Source organism: Rhagoletis pomonella, unplaced genomic scaffold (assembly GCF_013731165.1).
Source record: "Rhagoletis pomonella isolate Grant_MI unplaced genomic scaffold, Rhpom_1.0 Rhpom_scaffold_00004, whole genome shotgun sequence".
NCBI classification, from domain to species: Eukaryota; Metazoa; Arthropoda; class Insecta; order Diptera; family Tephritidae; genus Rhagoletis; species Rhagoletis pomonella.
In genome coordinates this window covers 9,812,688-9,824,156 of record NW_023458558.1, presented here as the reverse complement: position 1 = coordinate 9,824,156, position 11,469 = coordinate 9,812,688, and positions in this window count along the sequence as shown.

Below are 11,469 nucleotides of genomic sequence, written 5' to 3'. Positions count from 1 at the left end.
TTGAGTTGAGTTGAGTTGAGTTGAGTTGAGTTGAGTTGAGTTGAGTTATTAATAGTTAATACACTATGGCACCTAAATTCATAGAAATATGAAGATAGAATGAATACGTATAATATTTAAACTTGTTTCTCGTAAATTATTTCACTTTAGCGCCTGAAGGAAGAAATCAAAAAAATTAAGTCATAAAAGCACCACGTTTTAATGGGGAAATATAAAGATTTATTACCTAAGCCGGTTATGGTGTGGCAACACGCAAATCTGTGCTGCTGATAATATTTTTCTAATTTCTTTCTTAACGCACAATTCGCAATAAATTTACATTTTTTTTAGTGTCATACGGTTGACGGGCAGCTAGAAAGGGGCATTTAGTTGGTAATTACCGAGAGTGACAGGTAAGTTTGCTTGCAGGAAGCTGCTTTTAGCACATCTCCATTCGTACTGCGAAGAGAATTAAATAAAAAGCAGATTATTTGTACGATTGTGACCGTAATAATTATTAGATATGAGCCATCTTTTCTATACCTTACCTAAGAACGTGGTCTTTTAGTGGCCATAAAGAACATGGTTTCGCTAACGAATGTGAATGCCGTGTACATTAGGCTGGGTCATGAAGAAATTTGAACTATAACCTCTGCCTCCCAGCTTTTTGAAACCTCCATATATTTTTTAAATTTAAGTATAACCGATTTAAAAGTGTGACAAGCAGTCGTAGCAGGAATAAAAATGGATTCCAAGTTTCACTTACATTTGTTAACATTGTATTAATAAATATATTATAGAAAATAATAGCATATTTCCATCAAAGGCTTTGGCAAGGTTTGTTTCTTAATTTTTGATTTTTTCCTTTTGTTTACTTCTACTTAATAGTTGGTACTACCCTTTCAAATTGTAATCTCCTTTTACCAATAGGCATAAACCGCTGTTAAGGTTTCGTGGAAATCAACTATAATGTTTGTTTGCTAAATTGTGTAGAGATTTTTAGTCCTCATATTTTTTCTGTTGTTGAAAGCTGTATGATCACAAAACGTGTCAACGTGACATCTAACTAAGCAGATGCGAATACCTGCAAATAGGAAGAATGGATTCAGAAATCCTTCGGAACTTTTCGGGATACTACGTATTTTTTTTTTCAGGATCATAACTTAGGATTACTCAGGTTACTTAGAAATTTTAGAATTTTTCATGTTTTTTTAGTGTTTTCGATTCGAATTTACGGACTTTATTTTTGTTTTTTTAAGTATCTTTTTCAGAATATGTCAAAAATTTGATTAACTATTTCGAAATCCATTTTTTCGATACCTTTCCGAATACTTTATGTTTATTTTTCGGAAAAGTTTGGGCATCTTATAACTATTTTAGTTTTTTTTCGGGACATTCGGAAACACTCAATATTTTTCGTGTCTTATATTTGGGACTTTTGACGATAGTTTCCCAAATTTTCAGGAATATTTTAAAACTTTAGAAAATCTTCGTGCTTCGAAAAGTTTCTGACATTTACGAGATATATTAAGGTTTTCTTCGAAACCTTTTCCTGCTCGCATTCTAGAGTTGTAATAATATTTCGTGTCCTTTTTCTGGTAATCTGGGGAATTTTTCAACCATTGTCAGGCACTTTAAACTTTCCGAGGTTTTAGTGTCTTGGAAACTTTTGGATTTTTTTTGATATGTTGAGTGTTTTTTCGAGAGTTTTCGAATACCTCATAATTACATATCAGGGATTTTTTTGGGAACTTCTTGAAGTTCGTTCGCTATTTTCAGGAGACTTCGTGTTTTATTTTTCAGAAAATATCGATATATTTTGGACATTTTTCGAACTATTTTCGTATTTATTGCGGCACTTTCAAATGTTTTTAGGACATTTCGAAATTTTTCGTTATACTTTTTTAGTATGTTTGCAAACTCTTCATGACCTTTTTTGGAACTTTTCGATTTTTTTTTTTAAATTTTTGTAAGTTTTCAGCTCAACAGCAATGCTGAATGTTGAATTTTTACTAGGAATTTAATGATGACATTTTTAATGATAGTGCTAAGCATTAAAAAAGTTGCGTGCCATTACGTTCATAAATAGTCATTACTGCTGTTTATATATAGATTTTTTTAAATGGCATACACTTTTTGCAATTTCAATGCCTAGTGGAAATTTAGCGTTTGTAGTAATGAGAAAAACATGAATTGTTGAGATTGACTATTGTTGCAGTCTAATGTCTTCAGCGAGGTATTCGATAAAATTCAGCGATCCAGTCTAATGGACATACTTACTTACTTACATATGTATTGGTGTTGAGTTCGCCGCTCGCCTAATTTTCGTATAGTACCTCCCCACTGTCTGTGTTTCTAATCAAAATATGTAAATTATTCTACGAAACAATGGCTTGATGACGTCGTGAAATTTGTTTATGTTGCGGGTTGTTATTTTTATTTTACTGACACTTAGACGTCGCTCCAGGTGCGTTGTTATTTTTTCTAAAGTGCGCATTACCATTTAGCTAACAATTTCTGTTATACTTTTTAAATTATCTACGCCGAAATGTCAATCATTTTGCAGTTTAGGATGTGGGAAGCATTTTCTTCTTGCAAGAAGACAAGAGCACACGAGCGTCGCTTTTTTATATACATACATACATATGTATATAGGCTGTGCTTACAACTTCTTTACTCAAGATAAATTAAAATGACATCTATGTAAACATTTTAAATTGGCTCTAATGTGGTTGCCTATTTGCGGTGTATACCTTTAATCGTGAGAGTTTACGTGTGTTAATTAGAATCGTTTTGCGCGGCGGTGGTGGCGTATGAGCAACATTACGTGTGACAGTTAAAAAATATGTTGATCATCAGTTTACTTCTGTGAGTACCTGCTCGAAGCGCTCGCGGAGGATGGAACATGTTCGTTTTAAATTTGATACTTGCTTATTTAGCACAAACGATTCTAGTCCTTTTTTCAAACGAATCTTATTTAAAAGCTTCTTAACAAGTTAGCCGTTACACCTAGACTGAATATGTATACCTCAATATTTTTATAGTTTAATATAGAAAAGCATAGAAAATGAGGCTCATAGCAAGTAATTTTTTACCAAAAAATACAATAAATTCAAAATTTTTTAAATCAAGGGATGACGTCCAATTATTCCACCAACACAACGAAACTAAAATTGCTTAAAGCTGGACATCAACAGGCTCCATGTTGCGAGGGTTACCACCTGTTTATAAATCAAATTCAATTTTAATTCAGCGAAAAAGACAATTAGTTTGTACATATTACAAAAAGAAAACGTGACAAACCTCAACAAAATTATTTCTGGATTCAATTTCTCATACTAATGGCTTTAGTGAAAATTTGTAGAATCGAAAATAAGTGGCACCCTTAAACTAATATCCTAAGGGATAACACTTACTACATGCATATTCCAAGAATAGTTTAAGAGCCTTCTTTTAGTATACGTGAATAGTAATATTGTATTTTAATTTGTTGACAATAAATGAAATAAATATTTGATGTTGGCATACCTATTAAAAATAGCTCTGAAATGGGAATTTTTAAATAGTTTTTACTGGATACCCAATATGACGTGTTATTTAACTTATATAAAATATCTAATAGGTGGCAACTTTGTACGAATATCTCAAGTACTGACAACTATTCTCTCCCCCTGTAACTCCCTAAAGTTTTAAATTAACCCATATCCCTACTTATCTGCTTTACAATTTTTCAAGTTAATATAATTCGAGTAAATAAAACTTTAACACTTTAACTTTAACTTTTTTAGATGGAACTTCGGCTTGTCTTAAATCTTAATAACAAATAAATAATTAACAACATGGCATTTGGCCGTTTAAATTAGACGAATACCCTTCTGTAAGCCGGCTAAAAAATTCTCACCTTAATATATTTTTTAATGTCTAAACTCTGTCCAACAACTACACTTTCAGTAAGCAGCAAGACTGCTTCCATACTATTTATAAATCATTTAGCCCTTTTTGCTTCACAAAATATGCGCTTAATCTATCGTTTTATTTAAACACAACCACTCAGCTTAATTAATTAATTAGCAAAGATAGTTAAGCTTCTACGTAGTACATATGTATTTAGAAAAAGGAAAAGCTGGCAAAGCATCAAAGGTGCTCATCGCAAAAAACAAAAATATAAAAATCAAAACAAATAGGCGTTACTCATACACAAAGGTGCTAATGCATGAACCACACTGGCTCAAAGAGATTACTCTGCCTTTACTTCGTAAATTACAGTACAAATAAAAACCAGAAATACAAATACAAACACCACTATTTGCCAACCACACACATACGTACGTACATATATATGTGCTTATATGTATGTAGTTGAAGTCACTAATCAAAAACTTTTAAATGAATGCAGTACACAACTGCTTATGTACTAGAATGTCTGTCCTCAATTTAGGTGTATGTATATATATTAGGGCTGGTAAATTTGTATGTGAAGTTTTTTCGACTATGCGGTAGGGTATAGGAATATTTTACATGAAATTCGAAGGGAATTTTACGAAAAAGTAAATGTTTAAGGGGCTTTTCGGTACGGATATGGGTTTTATGGACTTATGGACAAAACATATAGTTTTTTTTTTTTATTGGGCCATCACAATAGGCAAAAATTGAAAAAATCCTTGTTTGTAGTGTGAACGTGTTTGAGATTTTTGGAAAGATAATTTATCCACTAAAAATAATTATATACAAAATTTCCCTATAAAATGAATTATATGCCGCCAAGAAGCCACTGAAGTCGACAAACTTTATATTATGAATATAAATAGAACATAGTCAAGCATAAGCTCTTCACCGAAACAAATGTGAAAAATACATTCTTAGAAATAAAATGTTGGTTTGACGTTTTTTATTTCCACACAGAGGTGTCTCTGCGATATTCCAGAAAAAAAAATTTTTTTCATCAAAATTAAAAAAAAAAATATGTTAACTTTAATGGAAAGAATAAAAAATATATGTAAAAATATGTGTTTTTCTATTAATTTATTAAATAGCACGGAGTTTTAGCTTTCGAAAGAAGAAATAACCTGCCAATTGTTTGCCCTTTTTGAAATAATGCTTTTTTTGCTAATGCAGAAAATCATTTTATTTTTATTTTTTGTCAGTGCAATCAAATCTGCACGATTCGTTCTGATTTCAAAAGTGATGTATCAGATTAAGAAGCTTGACCTATATACAATAGAAGTTTATTTTCTTAAGGAGTTGCTACCTGGTAAATAATTAAATTAATTTTTTTTAATAATTTAAATTAATTATCTATGAATAGACGGGTATTAATCGAAATGTTTTTGAAAATAGTTTATTTCTAACTACACTTATTTCAGACGAAAGAGGTTTAAAAAGCTTTAGCTTTAGCTTGCAAATATTATGAAGAGGGTCGCCACCTATTTGTAAAGTCAAATTTGTTTAAACTAAAGTAATTATTGTATCAGACCAAAGCTTTATGACATCGTAGTTCTTATTTTTTTTACAAATACATACATTGTTAATCAATGATTTGTTCTGATTACATTCATTTTAAATTACTGGACTCTTAAATTAACTCAAGAATGTTTTTACTCTTCACTTATTTCTTGCTTAATATGTCAAATTTTTTCTTTTGTCTGATACCCATTGTGATATAGGTACATATTTCAGTTACCATATTCCCTTAATTTAAGTGAATTTGGCTTTAAATATATCTTCTAGAAGTAGGTAAAGCATTTTCAAAACCATTTCAATTGATACGCATATTGTAATATTTAGTTCATTTAAATTATTAGCATCATTTCAGTTCAATTAACTTATTACATCTACAGGCCAAGTCCTGTCATTTGACACCTCACTTTTAAAAATAAAACAAACTATATGTGTATACCTATGTAAATGCCACAAGAACCCAAATTTTCAACTTCAAATTGCATTTACAGTGAAAATATGAAAGCTATCCAAAATCAAATTGCATTTTTCAATTTAGCGTCCTCAATTTTACTAAGAAGCGAATTTTAAATTTAAATTTAAATCTGTCCATAATTCTAATTTTTCCCACATTTCATATGGAAGGGAAGCACTGTGCGTCGGTAAAGGTCAAAATATCAAGCTGCAGGCGATTGCACAAAGCCTGTAATTGTAAAACGATTCAGAAAAGTCCCGTGGTGGAAGTGTGTGGAATTTCAAAAATTGTTATTCCTAATACCCCGTAGTCGACTTCATCGTAATCATCATCATGAGAAAATATGGACATAATAAATGTGATTAATTCACTTATGGCCATTGCCTTGCCCGCAGGCAAAGCTCTTTTAAGCTTTCTATACATTTTGCATAGGCGCGAACATAGTAAAAGCTCTTTTTGCCCACAACGCCGGATTAATTGAATAAAAATTTGAACTCAAATCGAAATGTGTTTAAAATGTTATTTATTATATCGACCCCTAACCGCCAAACAGAGGTAAACGTAATTTTTGCAAAATGTTCTGTTTGATGCAGAAATATTCCTAGGGCATGTACATACATGCACTCCTGCATCAAAACTAGAATTTTGAAAAAAAATTTAATTGCATGAAACATATAAAGGCATAACATAATTCTTGTTTTTTTCTGTTAAAACTTGAGAACGCTGCACCCTCTGATGGATGCCTCAGAAGTAAATTGCTCATACCAATAGTCCCTTATAGGATGTTTTTATTAAAAATTCAAATACCTCCTTACGACAATGCAACTACGCAAAATCGTCTCTTTTCGCAATTTCCCAAGCTCAAGTTTAATTTTAAACCAATGGTTTCTTCGGAAAATTTGCTTCGAATTCCACGTAGGACACTGGATATTGCACATTTGCTGCAAGAGTCTCGTAATCCAAAAAATCAAAGACACGAGAAAAAAATTTTTAAAATTTTTAATTTACATACATATGTAAGTATATTCCCATAGCAAAAATTAATACATTTTTTTTCTAGTAAGCTACAACTATGAAATTTTTACACAACATAGAAGAATAGGTAACGGTTATTTCTGCACAGTTAACTAAATTTTTTATTGTTTTAGATTATGATACTATTGCAGCAAATACGCAGTATTTATGAGGCTCATTTATTTTTGTATAAAGAATAAAATGCAGGCATTTCTTCCATAAATAAATAATTTTAAAAAGTATCCTCCGGTCTCTTCGAAATAGTTGCAAAAGAATTTCTGCATCAAAATCAAAATATATAAAAGCTGAAGAACCACAACGAAAGAATTACTTCGCCCTGCAATCTATTTTGGATCTGCTTACGAAGGAAAAGACACAGAAAATTTAAAACCTGTAAATGTTTAAAATAATAGCACCGAAAACAATGAACACACAAACTTGTTAATGATTTTGTAGCAACTTTTCTCATCATATTTTCACATTTACACGCGTTCGAAAGGAACGTTTCATTAAAGTCTTAAAATTATGGAGAATCACCAGCTTTGCGTAACTGAGTTAACAGGTTATATTCGACACGTATATATTTATGTAAACAAATTTGTGCGCACCTGCAATAAGTCAGAGATACAAGTGCGTCCGAATATACCAAATTACACATACACACACATGCGTGTATCTACCCAGTGGGAAAAATAGAATTGCATGCGTGATTGGCAATGGAATGTATTTCTTATGAGTTCTAGATTATATAACTGTTTAATATGTAATCGCATTCATTCCTGCATTACTGGTTATGCAAAACTGAATGCCCCACTTTTCCTAGGATATCGCCGTGGGGACAGTGACTCACAAAAGTATTTTGCATTGATGTTTTTTTTAAGATATTCTAAATGTTTTTCATGTTAATTTTTTTTCGTTAATCTATACAAATAATAAAATTGTAACAGGTCGATATCTGTGCATTATAGGTTTTAGGGAAAAATTATATATGAGGGTCTTTATTAGAGCAACAGAAGCCAAATCAATAATTTTTAGAATCTTTGTCTGTCACTCAAAACTAATAAAGAGAATTGAATGTAGTGTTCATTCCAGATTATGATATAGAAGGAACAAAATAAGAGGGCTGCCACTTTTTTGAAAATTACAGTTTAGTTAAATTGATAAGTTAAAGTAAATATTGCAATACGGTCGTCAACACAAATATGTTTAAGAAGGCTTCCAGCCGCAAATTTTTTTGTTGAAGGTTGACACCTGTTTGAAAATTTTAATTTAATTCAATTGATAAGATAAACTGAATGTTGCAATATGGGAATCAAACTGAAAAGATTTAGGAAAGTTTGCTGTCGAAAATATTTTTGGGGAGGGATTTGAAAAATTGTATTCAATTAAATTGATAAAATAAATGCAATATTAAAATACGTTTAAGGCGCAATGAAGCACGCCGGGTTTTTGTTAGTTTTTTATAAAAAAAAAAACCTATCCCATTCTACAACAAAAACCATTGTGATATAAAATTTCAAGGTTTGGAGAAAGTTTTAGGGATCTCCAACATTGAACTTTAACGTTTTTTCACCATAGAAAACAAATTCTCATCCAAAAGGTTTTAAAATGCTCAACTTCAAATTTACACTTTTTTATACTAAAATAGAATGGGCTATTAAATTGCATTGTGTAACAAATATGATTAAAAAGTTTTAAATTTGTATGCAAATTTTCTGAGTTTTTCATAATTTTCTTCAAAGCTGATTCAAATGGTTTTTATTTTAGAATGGGCTATATTTGTGTAAAAAATTAACGAAAAACATCAATGTGAAATATTTCTGTGAGTCATGGTATATAAAAACATACATTGTGCATGTGTACTCTCAATAGGAAGCTTACATACACTGAGAAAAAAATCAGCAAAAAATTGGTTAATATTACTAAATTGAAACTTGGAAAGGAATCAATGTGATTTTTGGTTGATATTAGCAATGCCTTGGTTGATATTTTCAACAATAATTCGGTAATATTAACCACATTTTTACTTAAATTAAACAAATTTTTGATTGCCGATTTTTTCGTTTGAATATGTTTTTGTTCTGCACTTCACAGGGGCTTTTTCATAATTCGGAGATACAAAAAAAAACATTTTTATTATCATCTTAACACGTTGCCTTTGACGAGATTTGAATTCTGACCTTTTAACAGCAAGCACCTCTGCACACTCAACTACAGCCAGACATATGAATTTGTTTTTAAATATTCAACTTGAATCACATTTCTTACAATCGGTGTATTTACCACAAAAAAAATATATCTTGGGTGTAAAAACCATTGTACTTTTGGCTCAGTGTAAGTTTATATATATTTACATAAGTAAAAGGCCTTCGGTACAAGCACATTTTGCTGCCACTCGTTCCTAAAGTCGACAAACGAATGATGAATTATGTTTATGCTGCTGCTAATGACTTAATAAATAAACCGTCGAATAATGAAGCAAAGGCGAAAACAACAATAATATAAAGAAAATGAATCATGCTTATTTTAAGGATTGACTAAAACCAAACATATTTACACATATGTACCACTACTATAATACAGACAAGTGGGAATACCTTATCCTTAACACAATATACTAAGAAGAGGATTAAGCAATTAAAATTGGTTGTTAACTACCAAAGCTGCATGCATATTTACATATGCATGTGTGTTAATTAAGTTCCAGGAATATTCTAAACTTCGTGATGGGACTGTCGAAGTCATATCGGACGAAGAAGTACCTTCACCCAAGAAACACGAATACAGCCATCGACATTTCCACAATTTCTTGCATGCATAGACATTACTGGAGTCCTCTTCATACGCCCTCTTCGTATTTTTGTTTGCAAATGAAGTGCCTCAATTCCGTTATATGCATTTGAGTTTCATAAAACCATCTATTTTTTTCTCCTCAGATTATGCTTTGGCTTTGTGCTGTTTAAGTGTGCGTTTTGGTCTTTATGCAAAAGCACTTGTGTTTATTGCCGTTCGTTTATAAGTACTTCGTACGAAAAATATTCCACAAAAATTGAAAACGCACAAAGAGCTCGAAAGTCTCCTTCTTGTGCTACAAAGGCAAGCTAAAATGCAGGCAAAGAAAAGGGGGGGGGATGGTACTTACATAAATGCATGCATATATTTTTTAAGTTGCGTGCGTAATTGCACATGCATGAATGGAAATGTAAAAAAAAAAATAAAATATTTACAAAATTAAGCAAGCTATGAGAATTTTAAGAAAAATTCTACAAGCCACACGAACACTGGTTTTTGTTTTAATCTATATATTAATGCGCTAATATAAATATTGTCATAGTTCTTTTGGCAATTTCACAGAATCGATTTCAAAACTAAGAACCCCATTGGAGAGCTATTTTTCCGTAAATGTGGAGAATTATTATGGTTCCGCATTTGTATATATGCAGTTGTTGTTGCAGCCTGTTCAAATTGAGTAGTTTTCGTATTTTATTTTAGTTCGTATTTGAAATAAATAAGCTTAATGAGCACTCGAAAGGCGCAGTTATCGAAAATGAACGAAAGTAGTCCAGTTATCGAATTTTTTTAGTTATCGGATCTTAGTGTTTTTGAAATTGGTTGGGTTATCGATATGTATTGAATTATCGAAATTTTTCGAAAAATTATCCTGCCAAAGTCCACCAATCCCTTCAAAGACATACAAATATTTAGTCACCCTAAATAATGTTGTACCTTATAAGTTAAACGACGCGCTAAGCCTTTCCAAGAGTCTTATAAAAAAGTCTTAGAAAAATTTATTAATAATAAGTAAACTCAAATTTGTGTATTGATTTTTAAAATTTTAGTCAGTTAGTTAAATGCCCTGCATTAGAGTTAGTTTTTCTTTTTTAACGACCTCAACACTTTTCATTTAGGTGGCAATCCGAAATGTTACTCATACGCCACGACGGCTATCAAAAATTAGGTATATTTTGAAAACGATCTTATCGTTGTGAGTGTATTAATTCTAATAGCAATATAATACCTTGGGGCTTACACAATATGCTAGTATTTGGCAGACCTTATCCACCGATTTGTAGCGTGCGCCTTGATGTAGTCACACAAAGAGAAGGGACCTACAGTTTCACGCCTACTCCGAACGGCGATTGCATTTTTATGAGAAGTTGCTTTTTATTGCAGAAATACGCTCGGAGCTTTGCCATTGCCTCCCGGGGGGGTGATTTCTATTAGAAATAACTCTATTGTTATTATTTTTTGATGTTGTTTGGAAACTGGGCTTGAACCGGGGTCCTGCGGAATGTTGGCGCGCACAGTTAACCACTACACTACCGCTGCCGCGATTCCAATACTTTGGTCAAAAATGCGATGAAATGAAAATGCGAAGTCAAAAGGAAATGGTCGTACCGTTTGTTTGAAGATACAATAACAGTCTTCCTTTTTTTTTGTAGAGCTAGAAAATCCCCGACTTTATTCGTCGCTCATAAAAAAAAATAAAAATAGTAAACGGTGCAAAAACGGTGCGTAAAGTAAAATTTCTTAATTAAGGTTGAAACGACTAAAGAACAGAACTT